The 19320-nt window shown below is 43.1% G+C and overlaps 1 long non-coding RNA gene across 1 annotated transcript in view; it reads right to left on the bottom strand.

Annotated features, from left to right (window-relative positions):
- Positions 1-19320, bottom strand: part of LOC146789348 (uncharacterized) — a 61985-nt gene that overhangs the window by 35652 nt on the left and 7013 nt on the right. Inside the window, exon 2 of the long non-coding RNA XR_014969787.1 lies at positions 16353-16497. This is a non-coding gene — a long non-coding RNA (uncharacterized LOC146789348). The remainder of the gene's footprint in view (positions 1-16352; positions 16498-19320) is intronic.

The raw sequence follows: 19320 nt of genomic DNA, 5'->3' as shown, positions 1-19320 counted from the left end.
CCTGTCACAGGGAGGTGTAACCACCTCCCAGACAGGATGATGTGTATTGGGGCTGGGTGGGGGCCCTCTCAGAGTGCTTTGAAGTCCTGCACTGGGGGCACATTTGGTGTCCCTGTGCATAGTTCAGCTCAAACCGGTTCAGGGGTTTCCAGACCCTGCTCTGGTGTGAAACTGGACAAAGGAAATGGGTGTAGCCACCCCTCTTTCCAAACCCTCCCATAGGTGGGTCCCCGGAGCTAGACCAACCCCTTCCTTAGGTTTAAGAAAGGAACCTCTGTAACCAGAACTTTAGATATCCCTGGACGAGACTCTGAAGCTGAATCCTGGAACTTCGACGCTCTACTAAAGACTAGAGGACTGAAGAAATCTCCCTTGGGGTCAAGGAGTGACTCCCCTGCTTGGCAGGCACCAACGAAGCATTTTGCCGGTCTGCATCCCCAAAGCTCCCGCCGGACTCCGGAGTATTTGCAGCCCAGGAAGTGGATTTCCAGACATCTCAGAGGACAACCCGAGTCCCCAGCAAAGCTGAGACCCACAGCCCTCGTGAGTAGTGTGGAACCGGAACTCCTGGTCACCAGGCACTTTTGCAAGTGCATTGATTTCTCAACATCTCTTGAAATCGTGCTTGGGGTTACTTGTAGCCCCTACATCGAGCAGAGAATCCAACAAAGATTGTTGGCCTAGTCACCCCGAGTGACCCGTGGGCCGCCATTTTGTCTTTCCTCTCAAGGCTCCTTCGCAATCCCTGGTCCGTCGACTGGTGGGTCCCTGAGAAGGCAACTTTGATTTTTCTAGGGCTTCCCTGGTTGCTCCAGACATGCCCTGACTCCCAGCCAAGTGGTGAGTCCCTCAGACCTTGCTGGTCTGCACCAAAGCATTGTTCTCCTTTCTGCATGGGTTGCTGTTGCCAAGGCTTGTTGTGTCCAATCGGGGCACCAATGCTGCAGCACTTGACATCCTTCATGGCACAGCTCGAATCCAGCTCTTGATTGTCCTCGATTGCTCCTGGTCCTCGTGGCTGAAGAGTCAAGCTTCTCCTCCATCACCTGAAATCACCCGACTTCGGTGGGCATTCACATATCGTCCTCCTGGTCACTGGCAAGTGACCCAGACTCTGTCCCCTCTGCTTTCAGGTTCTTCTCGACTTCGATCCAGGCTTGGATCTCTTCGTACACTTCTCATCGTCCCGGCAGCAGCACTTCTTTGCCAGCTCCCATTGAAAACGATGACGCGACCCAACACCATTTGACACCTATGCACCCGGCTTCCCTGGGTGAGGTAACACGAGTACTCTGGTACTCCCGTGGGTGTTGACCCTAGAACTTCCTAAGTCCTAAAGGGTTTGGTCCTGACTCATTTCTAAGTGTCCCTAATCTTTAAAAATCTAACTGCGACTTTTCCCATTGAAGCTAACGGGAGCTCGCGGCTGTGTTCTCACACTGCACACGGCCGTCGTGGGTCCCCTGCGTCACTACCTACCTTGGGTGTCACTACCTTGTAGCGATTTTACAGGCTCTAGGCCTTGTGTGTAGTTAAGTCGTGGTTCTTATACCACTATTTTAGTATGTGGTTTGGCTCGCCCTAGGGCCTGACGTGTATTTGTGCTATTTTACTGTACTATTTGAAGTGTAACTTATGTGTTTTGACCTCTAGCTTCATAAGACTAGGAGGGTCTGTTCAGAAATAAATACATATATTTTATATATATATACCTGGTGTGGTTGTCTTTCATTTAGCCATTCAAGAGATTATAGACTGGTAAAACAAGCTGCTTTACATTCCTTCAAGGCTTAGCCTGAAGGCTGCTCTCCATAGCTACCACTAGGATAGCTTTCAATAAAGGTTGTCTTTAACGTACCATCAATAAGGGGTTGTTTGGACTGGCACAGGGTGCCCACTATAACTGGTGGACAGCATATACCAGGCCAACTTCTCACACCTGGGTGATTGGATGAGTGCAAGGGTAGTGCTTGGGTGATTGCATGAGTTCATGGGTAGTGCCTGGGTGATTGGATGAGTGCATGGGTAGTGCCTGGGTGATTGGATGAGTGCATGGGTAGTGCTTGAGTTAATGGATGAGTGCATGGTTACTGCCTGAGTGAATGGATGAGTGAAAAGGTACTGACTGGGGAATTGGATGTGTGTATGGGTAGTGCGTGGGTTAATGGATGAGTGCATGGATAGTGCCTGAGTGAATGGGTGAGTGCATGGGCAGTGCATGAGTAAATTGGTGAGTGCAAGGGTAGTGCCTCGGTCATTGGATGTGTGCATGGGTAGTGCCTGCGTGAATGGATGAGTAGTGCCTGAGTGATGGATGAGTGGGTCATTGGTTGAATGGATGAGTGCAAGGGCAGTGCCTCTGTGATTGCATGTGTGCATGGGTAGTGCTTGAGTGAATGGATGAGTGCATGGTTACTGCCTGAGTGAATGGACGAGTGAAAACATAGCAACTGGGGAATTGGATGAGTGTATGGGCAGTGCATGAGTAAATTGGTGAGTGCAAGGGTAGTGCTTCTGTCATTGGATGTGTTCATGGGTAGTGCCTGGGTGAATGGATGAGTGCATGGGTAGTGCCTGAGTGATGGATGAGTGGGCCATTGGTTGAATGGATGAGTGCAAGGGTAGTGCCTGGGTGATTGGATGTGTGCATGGGTAGTGCCTGGGTGAATGGATGAGTGCATGGGTAGTGCCTGGGTGAATGGATGAGTGCATGGGGAGTGCATGAGTGAATTGGTGAGTGTAAGGGTAGTGCCTGGGTCATTAGATGAGTGCATGAATAGTGCCTGGGTGAATGTATGGATAGTGCCTGAGTGATTGGAGGAGTGCGTGGGTAGTGCCTGGGTGAATAGATGAGTGCATGGGTCGTGTCTGGGTGAATAGATGAGTGCAAGAGTAGTGCCTAGGTGATTGGATGTTTGCATGTGTAGTGCCTGAGTGAATGGATAAGTGAATGGGTAGTGCCTGAGTGAATCGATGACTGCAAGGGTAGTGCCTGGGTGATTGGATGTGTGCATGGGTAGTGCCTGGGTGAATGGATGAATGCATGGGTAGTGCCTGAAAGAATGGATGAGTGTAAGGGTAGTGTCTGAGTGATTGGATGAGTGCAAGGTAGTGCCTGGGTAATTGGATGAGTGCAAGGGTAGTGCCTGGTTCACTGGATCAGTGCATGGGTATTGCCTGAGTGAATGGATGAGTGCATGGGTAGTGCATGAGTGAGTGGATGAGTGTAAGGGTAGTGCCTGGGTCATTGGATGAGTGCATAGGTAGTGTCGGAGTGAATGGATGAGCACATGCATAGTGCCTCAGTGAATGAATAAGTTCAAGGAGAGTGCCTGGGTGATTGGATGTGTGCGTGGGTAGTGCCTGGGTCATTGGATGAGTGCATGGGTAGTGCTTGAGTGAATGGATTAGTGCATGGTTACTGTCTGAGTGAATGGATGAGTGCAAGGGTAGTGCCTGGGTGATTGGATGTGTGAATGGGAATTGCCTGGGTAAATGGATGAATGCATGGGTAGCGCCTGAGTGAATGGATGAGTACAATGTAGTACCTGGGTAATTGGATGAGTGCAAGGGTAGTGCCTGGGTCATTGGATAAGTGCATGGGTAGTGCCTGAATAAATGTATGAGTATATGGGTAGTGCATGAGTGAATGGATGAGTTCATTAGTGGTGTCTGAGTGAATGGGTGACTGCATGAGTAGTGCTTGAGTGAATGTATGAAGGCATGGGTAATGCCTGAGTGAATGGATTAGTGCATGAGTAGTGCCTGGGGGATTGGATGAATGCAAGTGGACCGCCTTGGTAAAAGATTGAGTGCAAGTGGAGTGCCTGCATTAATAAAAGACTGTGGGGCACATGCATCAAGCTAATTACTGGTCGCAAACAGGCTGATTCGCAGAATCGGCCCCTTTGCGACCAGTAGTTAGCCTTTTGGGATGCATCAAACCCAAAGCCATTTGAAAAATAGGTAAACGCAAAATTTGTGATTATCTATTTTGCTAATGCATTTAGGGAATGCATGAAGCATTCTCAGAATGCGACTTTGCATTAAGGAACCACAAATTACCATCAACTTCAAGTTGATGGCAATTTGCAATTCCTTAGAAAAAAGCACAAAATTGCATTTTTCTAAGTGCCTTGTGGCACACACGCGCCACATGTGCACACATGCCACTTTTAGGGGTGCATCAGGGTGGCCATTTGGCCCCCTAGCACCCTTGAAATTGCATGTGCAATTTGTGATTACCTTTTTGGTAATCGCAAATTGCGAATGGTTTCCCATTCATTCCTATGAGCCTCTAAGCCCATCGGAATGAATGGGAAGGCTTTCCCTATTAGCGAATCGCAATTTGTGATTCGCTAATAGGGAATGTGTAGGAGTCGCAATTTATTCAGCGATTGAAAACATGCATAAGGAATTGCGATTCCTAAATAGCGATTCCTTATTAATCGCTATTAAGGGATCGCAATTCCTTATGTTGATGCATGTGCTCCTGTAAGTGTAGTGCCTAGGTGATTCCATTATTGTATTAGTAGTGACTGAGTGAACACATTACTCTATACGTACCGCCTGGGTGATTGGATCAGTGCCTGAGTAGAGGCTGGGAGATTGGATGAATGCAAGTGCAGTACCTGAGTGATTGGATGACTGCCTCAGTAGTTACTGGATGAATGGAACTATACCGCATGGGAAATGGGATGAGTATATGACTGGTGACTTGATCCATCACAAGATTAGTGATTTGACACACGTAATATATCCCAACATCCAACTGTGAAAAAATATAAACGGACAAAAATGTATTCGAATTTCATTTTGAACAGTTTCGGCAACCAAACAAAATACAATATTTTTTTAACCAAAACTTTAATTCAACATAGACAAATGTTTTACTGTTTTTTGCTGTTTTCAGCTTTCATACATCTTCACTTTTAACCGTGCTTTGTATGAAGCACCATCACTAAACCGTGAGAAAAAACAATCAATGGATTGTAAAAAAAAACAAATGTGCACAGTACATCATTACAACTATGTCATACTGTTCACTGTACTCACTACAAGTTTTTTAATATTGGCTTACTGATAGGTTACTACCTTAATGAAAGCAACTATATGTTAAAACTTGTTGTGTAGTTCCTATAAACCTATATAGGATCTGCGTGTTTAGGCAACATACACTGAAGGATTGGTGTCAGATTGATTCTAGACACCCCCACCGGGTATGTTGGCCTGTGTACCAGCTAGCTCACAGTGCCACTAGAAACTAGTTCTTGGCAACATCTGATCTGTCAAGACCGTGGAAACAGTGTGCTACTTTTCGCACAGTCACTTGTGCTCACTTAGTCTCAGAGAAATACAAAGAATAAACGGTATAGACATTTTTCAATAAGCATTTATTGAAGTCGTTATTCTAGTGTAAAATGGGTGTGCTGAAACAACCATTAGACAGTAACAGATATAAATGATTAGAAGCACTAAGAAAGTAAAAGGATGGTGGATTTCTACCATTTTGCTATAACCATGAATACAGGCAAGTATGCAAAATACATGACAATAAAATGTGTACACCCTAACTAGATGTACCTAATGTGTACCTAGCATGTATGTAGGTGTTAAGCCAAGAATCCCTCTAGGATACAGTCAACCCCTTTACCTGAAGTGAGAGACTGTGGAACCCCGTCTTGGTCTTGAGTTGGACACCCTGCAAGGGATGTTAGACCACTGCCAGCTGGAGTCTCTACAAGCAGGAATCTGAGTGTCTCGTGTCAGTGTGCTCACAGGGAAATCCTGATCTCCTTTGTTTGTCTCAGCAAGATGTGATGTTTATATACCCAAAGGTCTCCCTGGGGGTCCTACCTTGCTGTGCCACTTGTCGGACTTAGGATGACGTTGGGAATGAACTTTATACATAGTTATTATACAGGAGATGGTAGTCCTGCTGAGTTTCCAAGAATCCTCATGCATAATGTATGAGGCTTTTACCAGGGAAAATCCCACGTTCTGTGTGCAGTGTCGTCTCTAGGTAAAAGGTCAGTCCTCAAGAACCGTTATGTGTGCAATGTAGGGATGAATATAGGTGAAAGGTTAGGATGATACCAGAAGCTATATTGGGGTACCTAAATGGAATATAACAATCTGTTTCTGATATTTTTATATCTGGTACAAAATGTCCAACAGTTATGGAGCAGTCTTCATTTTTGAAAATCCTTATGTTAATATCATCCCCTTTACGCCCAATGATGTCTAAAATGTTCTTAGTCCATGTAGGAAAAACATAACACATACTACTACATAGACGTTGCTGTAGCAGAAACAAAAGGGGAATTTTGTTTTTAGTGGTGAAGAGAATTTTCACATGCAACGTAAGGCTACTGGTATTACAGTACCTCCATTTACTTTTTATCTGTAGTAACACAATGTAGTTCTCTAATGTTTTATAAATTCCTTTCCCGCAGTTAAAAGTGTCTTTCATTTCTAACAGCTTGCTGTAGACAATACCCCTAAAAGGCCGAATAATGTCTCAGAAACACATAATCCATATATATGTGAACACAATACCACATTTTCTTATCCTAAATTCTCATTAGGACATCAGTTCTAGAAATAGTAGATATGAGATTGGTAACTTTTTAGGTAGTCTTGAATGTCACTTGTATGTCATTGCACTCTGTCCATCCTGTTTGACATCTTAAATATATTGGGCCCGATTCACAAAGGTAAAGTTAGACAAAAGTCTAGCTTTACGACATTTGGAATTTACAAACAGCACTTACTACTCGTAAATGCCCTTTGTGAGTACCAAAAGTCGTAAAGTTCAACTTTTGCTATTATCATTACTTTTGTGAATCGGGCCCACCACGTAGTGTCCAGAGGTTATATTACCTTCTTCATAAAATATGATTGCAATAGTTGTGAAAGTTTTTTTAGATGGAAATTTGTATCGCTTTAAAGTTTGTCATTTCAGTTCCTAATTTACTACCATCCACTCTCCATCATTGTAGCATGACTATGACATATTTTCCATACCTTTGTAGAAATAACGTTGACCTAAGTTCCGATCTGCAGTTTGGACAGGTCATATCTTGATGGGCGTTTGTAGTTAAATTTTCAAAGGGCACAGCTTTAGAATCTGGTAATTTCAAGTAGAGGAATCGTTCTGAATTGATTTCAGTACTAGACGTAAATTCACAATCTTCAAAGTTATGGGTCCATGCATAAGTTAAACCAAATAATGAATTGGCATTCACATATTCTTCGTCTAGTAGTCCTAGCATTACCATTAGAAATTCTTGAGCATCCTGCTGAAGATTTTGAGAGAACACTACTAATCCAGTACAGTCATCAGTGAGTTTTCATATTCCAGTAGCAGAATGTATAATACTTCTGTCACTTCTTAATTCTTCAAGAAAGCCTCACAGTTGTGAAGACGTTCTTTTATCTACATTTTCTTTAATAGAATTTGTGAAATGAGGCAGATGGTATTCTGCATTTAACACTACATTAGCATAACATTTCACTCCAGATTTATTATCAAAATGATAGCTTTCTATTTCCTCATTTTGCTATATTTTTCTTTTCTTTACGCCTTGTTGTTTTTCTTTTTGTTCATCTTTCTGTTCAACTCTGATAGACTGCTTTGATATTTTCTGCTTTGGACACAGTACTGCTTTTTGAACCACAGGATACTGGCCTAAATTAGGAGCATATTGAGCTCTTAACTGATTATACTCCATTACACAGCTCACATCAGCACTTACTTTCTTCTCATAAAAATCAATCAGAAATAAACCAGACAATGTTCTAATTCGCGACAAAGCAACATATGACATTCCTTCTTTGAATACACTGCTACCAATGTTAACAAGACCTGTATTTACACTTAAACCTTGCGATTTGTGAATATTTACTGCATACGATGAAGACACTGGGAACTGCTTTCAATGGACATACAAATCTTTCACAAGTAGGAAACATACACCCATCTATCAATCTGCTTAACTTCAGCAATATCATCAAATTTTATGGCTAAGTATGCCACATAATTTTTGTTTGGATAATAATACATTTATGAACTTTACCCTTTGCAACATTCACTAGCCCTTCTACAATGTTTAAATAATTTTTTTGTAAACAAATTTTATTAATTCGCAATAAGACAAAGAAAACAACCCGCAGGACGTTGTGGAAAAACATGATGTCCATCTCAAAATTCAACACAGTTGAACACAATAAGTGCGGAATAATCCTTCAGTATCGATTGTCAGTCCACCTGTTGGGGAAATAAGGGAATGCACATCGGAGCCCAGTGCCCGCCCTCAGCTTGGGATCCTGCAGTGTGTGTCAGTGCACTCTATCAGCCCTAAATCCCACCGGGTGTCCCTGTGCAATTAACACCATACAAATCCCCTCCTGCCCTCCCTCCCTACCCCCATGCATGTCGCTGATTCCTCAAAGAATCTGTACTCGGGCATTGGTCGGTCCAACAATGGATCATGGGCGCAATGCCCCAGATCTCCGGTTAGAGTGCAATTGGATGGAATGGTTACCGTGTCAGCCTTTCCCAGTAAGTAGGCACCCACAGGGCAACAAGGTAATCCCGGGATAGCCTTCCTGCCATCCATTTTGTGTACCACTGTAGCTGTGCTGCGTGAGAATAGGCCTCGAAATCCGGCTCTGCTAAACCCCCCTCTGCCCTGGGTCTCATCGTGGTGGTAAGAGCCACTCTCTGCCTCCCGGTACCCCAGAAGAACCCCATGAGCATTGTATTGAGTTGAGCAAAGATCTTAGGTGAAATCCAGATTGAGAGCGTCCCGAAGAAATAGAGAAGCCTGGGTAACGTAATCATTTTCATTAACGCCACCCTGCCCGCCACAGATTATGGAAGGGTCCCCCAGAACTCAAAGTTGCTTTTGTGCTCTGCACGGCGCACCCTATGTTACCCTCTAGAAGATCTACAGGGTCATGGTATATCCGAGTGCCCAGGTAGGATAAGTATCTAGTTTCCCAAGGCACGCCCTCTGCTTCTGTTGATCCGTCTCTACCTGAGCATGCAGGAAAAAGACACAACTTGGCCCAGTTCACTCTGAGCCCCGCAACTCTCCCCAGAACACCTATCAGCTCCTTGGCTCCCCGTAGTGCCTCCCCTGAGTTGGCCAGAAACAGTAGGAGGTCATCCGCATATAACGCTATCTGCTGTAGCTGTCCCTCCACCTCCAGCCCCTGATAATAACGGCCCGACCTGGCGTGCACTGCCATTGCCAGCACAAACAATAGGGGTGACAGTGGACAGCCCTGTCTTGTACCCCTGCTCACCATGCAGGCCTCCGAGATCAACCCCTGTCCGAACTCTGGCAGTGGAATTTTTATACAAGATCGCGTCCATTCCACGAAGCGTTCCCCCAGGCCAAATGCTCTCAGAACCCTAAAGAGATACGGCCATTCTAGGCTGTCAAAAGCCTTCTCGATGTCGACCGTAAAAATCCATGATTCCTCCTTACAGTAAGTGTCCGCCCCCAGTATGCGCAGCAGCATAAGTACATTTATCGCCATGTTTCTGGTTGGGATAAAACATGCCTGATCCACGTGGAAAAGTGTCGGCATGTGGGTTAACAGCTGACAGGCCAATATACGACTTAATATTTTATAGTCTAAGCTAAGCATGGCAATGGGCCGATACGCAGTCCGGTCCTCAGCCGGTTTACCAGGTTTTAAAAGTGGGACGATTACCGCTTCCCTCGTTGAAACAGGAAGACAGCCCTCTTGCTTCGCCCTATTATACAGTGCCACTAGCAGTGGGGCCAAGACATCCATGTATGCAGAAAAAAACTCCACCGGGAGCCCATCCGTCCCCGGTGTCTTATTCCTAGCCATATGCTTGATGGCACTACGTACTTCTCCAACCTCCACCTCTCTGCCTAGTTCCTCCGCTGCCTCAGCGTCAACCGTGGGAAGCTCCACATCAGCCAAGAAACCCACCTCGTCTTCAGCCCCCGGGTCAAGTCTGCTCTGGTAGAGGGAAGCGTAGTACTCCAAAAACTGAGCGTTGATGTCTTGTTGACTATAGAATACCTCATCCCCCTGCCCTCTCAGCTCTCGGATCGTCCTTTCTCTACGGGCTGGGTTGGCCAGCCAGGCCAACAGCACCCCAGATTTGTCCAGTTCTGTATGGGCCTGGGTAATGTATGCCTTATAATCAAAACAGCGCAGCTTTTCTACATGCGTCGCTAGGACTTCTCGAGCGGCGAGAAGATCAGCCTGCCTATCTATTCGCTCCGGCCTCTCTTTCTCCAATTCCCGGAGCCTGCGCTCCGCATTTTGCATGTCCCGCAGCAACACTCTCTGCATTCCGACCACTTCTCCAAAGCAGCGTCCCCTGTCGGGACCCTGTGGGCTCGCTCGAGTGCATAGAAGGAGGAGAGCCCCTCTGGGGCCACTTCCATTTAAAGCCAATTTTCCATAAAATCCACTGCATCATCCCCTTCCTCTCGCACTGGGACCCCCACAATACGCAGATTGTTCCGGCGGGAACGCCCTTCGCTGTCTTCTGCTCTCATTTCTAGCACCTTGACCTTGGCTTCCACTATTTTCAGAGAATGCTGTAGTGTAGTAACTGCCTCCGGGACCTCCTCCAAGGCCTTCTTGGTAAGCTTCACTCATTCCTTGAGCTTGCGATGGTCATCCTTCAACAGGTTGAGATTCGCCCCTATGGAATCCATCTTTGTCTCCAGAGCTTCTCTCGAAGAAGTGATGTCCTGCATGATATCCACCAGAGTGGGGCCCTCCGGGATGTCACCCTTTTGCCTCGCCGCCACCTCGTCCTCATCATCAGTGTGTGGCCCTATTTCCTCCACGTGCAATACAGCGAACCCTTTCTTTCTGGACACTATCCCCAGTGTTAGTCGCTCACAAGGGTCTCCGGAGTGGCAACAGTAAGGAACTCCAAGCGTCGGCGTCAAGCTCGGCAGCAGGGCGTGTCAGTCTCAGCCTCCAGATCACAGGACCTATTGTCGGAGCCCTCTTCCATGCACACAGGCCGTCAGCTTTGAATATTATTTTCGGAGCCCTCTTCTGTGCACACAGGCTGTTGGCGTTGAACACTAGCGCGGGGAAATACTCCTTCATAGTTACCGCCACCCACACAGGGCAGCCTCAAAGGAACTCCCAAGCACAGCAGCGCCTTCCCATTGTGTTGATGCCCTCTGCGCAACGCTTAAGCAGCAAGTAAGTAAGCAGTAAGCGGATCCAGTGAACTCTCACCCTCCCGTTGTCAGCCGATCTCCGTCCTGCAGTGCTCTCGGTCAGGGACCCTATCAGCACAGGCCCAGCACAACGCTGCGCACCACCGCTCCAACACCTCAGCTCAGTACTCGGGGTGGTCCCCCCAGCTCTCTTCAAGGCGGCAATTAAAGGTAGGTCGATCTATAGCTGCCACCTCCATGTCGTATACTCGCCAGCTGCCTCTCACTGCCACATCCATCGGGGCCCAGCAGCGCCGTCCGCTTCCGCCATTTTGTGGAGGTAACTCGTCTCCAAGGTCAGAGGAGCACACTGAGTTCTCCGCATACAACAGGGCTCCCCTCTCCCCAATGCCGGACCCCAGTTAGTAGGTGTCACAATCGCCGAGCGGTACTCACAATGAGCCTGAAATCACATCGTTGGTGCGTGGTGAAAGCTGCCTCGTCAGTGCCCAGCCGCCATCTCGATTTCTCCGCACCCGGAGCCTTCAGGAATAAAATCTGTGTTTTCACCGCTGCTAAGGCACCGTCGCACCTCTGCAGCCGCTCAATGCCGGCAACAGTGTTTCCACCACAAGTTTTGTGGCAAGGGGCCCCTCTAGGACATCAGGATTATTGTGGGTGGGGGGAAGCTACGGATGGAGTTCTGAAGTCTGCTTCCCCTCACATCGGCAACTAGCCACGCCCCTTCAACATTTAAATTATGACGTAAGATTACATTACAATTTTTACAGATACATAACTGTTTTTCTAATCCTGCTGTTTGCGACACAGACTTTTCTATACTATCAAATTTCTATAGCTGTTTTTCTGTTAGAAGCACTGTAAGTCCTTGATGGTCCATTTTATCATTTGATCTAATCACGATGATCTCTTCTTTTTCCAGTTACAATATTTGTTCATTGAATTTACTACACTCCTCAAGAGTTGGCATCAAAAAAACAATAGACTTCTCATCCTTACCAAAATCATACATTACTTCAGCAGTTGAAACATTACTTGGAAACAAACTGCGGTAGAGACGGATTTGTAATACTGTCTTTCCCTCTTATGTGAGGACTCCCACTCTTATGTCCTTTAGTATATCTCCATACTGCATATCTGATGCTTGGCACATATTTTGGATTAACTCTTTGTTTCGAAAGTTTTCCCAAATGTTTAGATTTTCAAAACTTCCTAGTGAATTCCTTGTTTCATTATGCAGTAGTTGCTTGAATACAGGTTGTCCTTTTACGGGAGTTAGTTTTATCAGGTCTCCAAATACTATTAAGTGTTTTCCTCCAAAAAGTACATTGTAGTCAGTTTTTAATATTTGCCGCATTTTTAAATACATAAAAGCTATCATTAAGTTAGACACCATGCTGACTTTATCAGTAATTAGTAGCTTTCATTTCTTTAATACTCTTGCCACTTCATGACAAGCATCACCAGATAATTTGTAGTATTGTAATTTTTTGTCATGTTCAACAGGCAGCATTCATTATTTATGTAGGGTAACTCCTTTAACATTATGAGCAGCTAAGTCTGTTGGTGCAGTGACTACACACGACAAATTGGAATCTTTTGGCTTCTGTAGGTAACTTGTCAGTACTTTAAGCTTTTTCCAGTTCCAGCTTGACCACTTATGCACAATAGAACTGGTTTATATGTGCAACATGTACACTTTTTTCTCACGCAGAAATCTATGTTCTACTTTACCTTTTAACTCTTCAAAAATGTATTTCGGATCTGCATTCAATTGCTGTATTAGTAGTTCTAAATCCACAGTTTCCCATCTTACTTGCTGTATTGCATTCTCCACCTCATTACAGCTATTGCAGATTCATGTTCAATAATTGGCTGTCCAAGAGGATCTTGACTTCCAGGTGCTGAACTTTGACTGCTCTGAGAACTCTCTCTTGCTATCTCAGAAGCAATTGTTTCTTCTTGTTCAATATCTTCTCTCAACATTTGAAGATACACAGGTAACACAGAACACTCAATGCTGTTTTACACAATGTTGAATGAGTCTTCATAACAGTCAAATTCTCCAAGTTGCTCACTTTCAGTTTGCCATGGATTAAACAACTGTAAAAAGGCTAAATAGAAAAACTATTTTTTGTCTGCATTTTGGCAACTTAGATTTCAAAGGTTGATTACATTCACTTTGTTATGTCTCACCAACCATCCTCCACATCCAGCCACAGCAAATTTACCTTCATCTATGTTTTCACTGACATTACCTCTGAAAGTATAATGTTGAAGTATTTCATAGAGGCACATCCTTTCCAGGTGTTGACTTCTTCTTTGATAGTACGTATCCAGCATGTTACTGTTTAGAATATTTGTACCGTGTGACTCAAATTCTGCAAGGTATTGAATTTCAGGAGAAGACTTCAGTATTTTGTTATGAATATTAGCAAGCCCTAAACTCCCCTATAGAACTATTCTCGATTTAGAAAAAAAGCTTGCTGAGCTTAACCGGTCTACACATTCATAGGAGCCGATCTCTCTGTGAGAAAGCATTTTCAAAGTAAAACTGTACAATTTCTTTGTAAGACTCTTTTCTGCTGAAATCTCCTCCCACATCCCTTTCATTTCAGTTTTCTCTGACTTTGTTATATAAGATATAACGTACCGAGTCACAGCAACTGAGTTGTCTGCAACAAACTGTACATCCATGTTTGCATTCCACATCTTCAGAATCACAGGGTTGTAGTCATTAATGTACTTGGAGGTCACTGTTCTTCTTAGGTTGTATGCATTTTTCAGTGATTTCCTTGTATGTATGTCTGACTGCAGACAAAAAGCTGTTGACTCTTCCTTGTGAGATGACAGGTCATGGAAATCTGAAACGACATCTTGTATAAAATTTCCCCTTTGCTCTGTATTTTCGCTGACAGTATTTTCTGCATCTATGTTTTTGGAATTGTAGAACTTTTTGTCTTAATATGTTGTCACTAATCTCCTTTAGGGTGGAGCAAGTTACATACTGCTCAATAAAAGACAAAACAGACTCATCACTGTCTGTTCAAAACTTTGGGGCATCTTTTACCCACAATAGAAAGTGAATACGGGGAGCAGCTCTGGCTTGGTACTTTTTACTCCATAATAATTCAATCACTTCATCAAGTAGGTTTTGTTTGTTCAATATGAAATACATCATTACTTTAAATCTGTGATTAAAATATCTGCAATCATTTGCAGGGCCTAGTGAGCACGGTTCTCCTGACGTCTTCAGATACATGTCTTTTATATTTGAATTTGTCTCCTGCAAGAATTCTAGCAGGTCATTCCATGCATGATCAGTACAACTCAGCATCAGGAACGAAGTAGGTGCTCCAAAGTTACTCAACATGCACTTGAGTTCACCATGAAGCCGATACCAATATTCATTAGTCCCACATTGACATGCCATTAAATGTATTAAATTATATTTCAAGTGCTCATCTTTTCATTGAACTTTCTCCAAACGTTCTCTTGCTGATATAATATACAAATTAATTCCTGTTTTTAGAACATGAGTCCCAGCATTTGAGAGGCCAGACAAGTCACTCTCAAATTATAGGTGAAATATATATGGAATAGACTGAACAAATCACAAAATCTAGGGTCTTCTGAATAAAGTCTACTACATCAATACTCAGCTGCAGCTATTTGCACAGGCCGCTCATCATACCTGTCACCTACTGAAGTAGGAAAAAGATGTGGGAAACACAGAGCTCCTAAGTTTTTTTCCCTCAAATTTAACGGAGCTCCTTTTGCCTCCTTCATTTGAAACAGCTCAATAGCAATACCACTAACCTCTTTGGAGTGCAAAGGGTGGATGCTGTAATGTTCATAAATGTCTTCTGTTTTGGACCGATCCACCTTCTCAATCTGGCATGTCAATGGAAATGTCTGATTCTTCATATGTGTGATATCTTGCAGGCTTTCCATATTTCTTTAGTAAACATTGTTTTGTACCAGATATAAAATTGCTTTTTTTACTTTGGTAACATCTACTAACTCCAGCCTTATCTTCTTGTTCTTGGTAGGCACACCATTTACAAGAATTACAAGTCTCTCCTCTAAATCTCTATCTCCCCCTACACTTTCAAGGTTTTTCTTGACATCTGTTGGCAAATACACTACTTTACCTTTTAGACCTTGCTGCAGCTCTGTTGGGGGTAACTTGCCTGTCTTTGGCTCCATACGTGCTATAGCCTGAAATGGATGTATAGTTTGGATAAGAATGGACTCATAAATATTTAAACCTTGAAGTGCTTCTGGAAGAGGAACCAGTTCTAACTTGTTATGCACAGCTCTAACAGGCATTTTTATTATCCTATAATTAAATGTAGCAGTACTTACATGTAACTTGTCGTGTGGACAAGTCCAAGCATTCTTCTACAAATAAGTACAGTGCAAACTGTTGGCATTTATCATTATTCTCTTTTGCACTTTTTAAATATAAGTCAAAAGTCGCGATTGATTCTTGTAGTGAGTGCATCAACAACATATACAAACATACTCTAGTTTTTTCAGAATATATTGCCTTAAATTTTGTAATTGCTTCTTCAAAACTATAAGCTGTAGTACCTGTTTCCTGTTCTGCAACTCCTCCTGTTATCAACTCTTCAATTTCCCTACAGCCTTGTTCTGGACCAAAGAAACAAACCTTTCCTACCTCTGCCATAATACCATGCAAAAGGGCCCTAATCATTTCTCCCAAACATAAAGCAAGAGTTTTCACATAGTACATTGTTGAATGGTGTACAGCTAAACATCCTAAAATGATGAAAGGTGCTTTGGCGCACTTTCTTTGGTAAACAAGCTAGTGAGTGTCCCTCAAAATGTGTATGCTTTCTCAGCTTGCAAGGATCCAAACCTTGTAAAGTACTTATTTTGTGTTTTAAACTTTGCTTGGAAATACACGTAGGAATGTTCTTAATATATCAATGGATTGTTGTCTAATACTAGAAACACTACTACAATTCCATTTGTATACAGGGGCCTGACTACGCCTTCCTTGTACCTCTTTTGCAATAACTTCTTCTACATTTCTAGGTACCATCACCTTTTTTGCTATAGGACTGCCATTCTTCCTTTCATAACATCGTCCTCTTATATTTTTAAGAAATGACGTTGTCCTCTTACCAGTAGCTCTTTTTTCTTTCACCACTTTTTTAAATGTTGCCCATTTTGTAACTCATCTCTGCAAACATACTGTAGAAGCTTCAGTTGCTTTTTCATCTGAGCTTTTGTAGGCATTCTAACTGTGTGTAGTCATGTAGATATTGTTCTGTAAAAAAAACAAGTATATTTTATTTTTTACCCTAGCCAATGCACCAACTACTTTACTACTGACTTACACATAATACAAAAACAGTTTTCATGTTATGTTGCAGTTTTAAATCTACAGATGAGCCTCGATGTATTACTACATGCACTTAATTCAATATCAGAAACCCAAAGCAAAACACACAACTTTATTTATTAGTTACCCTTTAACATTTTAGCACCCTGTCATACAACACAGCTGCTCCATATCTCACTTCTCACTTATGCATGGTGAAAGAAAAGTTTATCCCTTCTGTAGTAAATTTTAAAATGAACATCAAGCCAAGAAGACGTATTTACAAGCCGCATGTGTCACTTTTTTTTACAAACCAGTGGCGTAATGTGGTGCTCCACATTTACTAGGCCACGCAAAGCCACTCTTCATGGCTATTACTGGCCTTCTGAATACAGGCCGTATTCGTGCACCACTTTGCATGAAAGGAGTGTGCCATGGGTGTTGCTGTGGGTTTATCCACGCAACACCCATGCATACGACCACATTCCCAAATTTACAAAAAACATTTAAACCTGGGAATGCGTCGTGATCCTACAGGTGTAGGGAGGCGCAACGAGGAGAAATACTTTTATTTCTCCCCGTTTTTCCACATTCCATGTGTGCTGCATTCTGTAGCACACATAGGAAGAGGAAAATACCTCTTGTGATTGTTTTTGTACAGGAACATGTCCCTTCCTGCACAAAAACAATTATCCCCACAACACAGGCACCCTTTCACCGTGGAGCAAGCGTGCCTCCGTTGGCGCATGGCAGCCACTTGTGCGCCAGCACAGGAGAGAACATAGGGATCCATCATATTGTTGTAAATATAACTCATCCCTGTGCTTTGAAAGTAATGCAGCACAGAGCAGCCACGCGGCTTGCGGCATTGCGCGGCATTACTTTCTTGTAAATTTAGCCCCAAGTGTGCAACTACATACAGTGTCTCAACACTATAAATCCGAAAACACAACAGAAGAGTTATTTTCATGCCTCTCTACCACTGTTTCACTGGTGTATTTAGTGTCTCAGTACTGTTCTACTTAAATGTATCAGAGTTATATTTTGTGAAACGTTGCATATAACAATCTCCACATTAATCTCTATCAAAGCATATGGCTCACCCATTCTTCCAAGTACATGCAAAGAGTATGTCACAGTTTGCAGAAATTATTCATTACATGGTTCTAAAAGACTACATATTCCTTACTAAAACTTTAATACATGTGTTTGTGGTTGAATACATGAATATACCCTGGATGATTGAATTGGTGCATAGGTAGTGCCTAGGTGATTCTTTGAGAATACAGGTAGTGCCTGGATGATTCCCTGAGTATATGAGAACTCCATGGGCCGTTCCATATCTGCATAGCTACTGCTTGTGTGTTTGCATGAGCATATCACTACTATCTGGGTATTTCGATGAGTACATGAGTAGTGCCTGAATGATTAGATAAGTGCACGAGTAATGGCTAAATAATTCAATACATGAATAGATAGTGGTTGGATGATTAAATGAGTGCAACTCTAGTGCCTGGGTGACTGCAGGAGTGCATGGATAGTATATAGGTGATTTATAGAGTGCATGGATAATGCATACATGACTGTTTAAGTACATGCATAGCACCTAGCAGATTGGAAGAGTGCATAAGTAGTGTTTCAGTGATTGGATGACTACATGGCTGCTGCCCATGTGTTTTTGGTTCAGTGAACAGGTAGTGCCTGGGAATTCAGAAAACTACATGGGTAGTACCTGGATAATTCAATGAGTGCACCAGTAGTGCATGGCAGATTAGATGAATGCATGACTAGTGTCTGAGTGATTGCATGACTCCATTGTTAAAGCTTGAGAGATTGGATGAAAGTAAGTGTACTGCTGGGGTGATTGTATTTGTGCAAGAGCATTGCCTCAGTAATTAAATGAGTGCATAGATCCGGGATGGATGATAGGTTTACTACAATGGTACTCTCTACGTAATTAGATGAGTGCATGAGTAGTGCCTCAGTGTATGCATGAGTGCACATGTGTGCCTCACTACTTCAATGACTGCATGGGTTTTAAGTGGGTGTTTAGATGACTGCATAGGTTCTGCGTAAGTGTTATAATGACTGCATAGTTACAGACTTGTTCATTGCATAAGTAAATGGTTAGTGTTTGGGTGATTAGATGAATTTATAGGTAGTTCCTGCATAGTTCAATGACTACATAATTTCTGCCTGCCTGATTGCAAGAGTACATGTGTAGTGTCTAGGTAATTGAATAACTCCATGGGTAGTTAATCACTGATTTCATGACTGCCTGACTGACTGTGAAAGTACCTTCATTGCTGTTAGATACATAACAGTTGTGACTATATTTCTGACTCATTGGTTTTCTCCTTCTATCACTATCAAACTACCTGTTTTACTGTATGTATGCTATTCTACTGAGCTATGTGTGAGTGAAGAGTAGATCTCACACTTGATATATACTTGCATACATGGTTCTCTAGGAACATACATTGCTTCATTACTGAGCGTGCACATGCATCAGTCAGTTTCTAAAAAAAATTCAAAGCACAAAACCTTTTGTGAATGGCATACCTACATAATTTCTCAAATACTTTTGCTTTTAAAACATATTTTCAGCATTTCTCAAACAAAATTTATGCTCCAAATGAATGAATGAATGAATGAAGGAGTATTTATAGAGCGCGTGGTTACCCGGAGGCATCCCAGTGCTAAAAAATATAGCTAGCTCAAGAACTCTTGAGGCATTCTGCACTATTAATCCTCCTCAATTTTCAACAA

This window comes from Triturus cristatus, chromosome 10 (genome assembly GCF_964204655.1).
Source record: "Triturus cristatus chromosome 10, aTriCri1.1, whole genome shotgun sequence".
Taxonomy (NCBI): Eukaryota; Metazoa; Chordata; class Amphibia; order Caudata; family Salamandridae; genus Triturus; species Triturus cristatus.
This window is presented reverse-complemented; position numbering and strand designations above follow the sequence as displayed.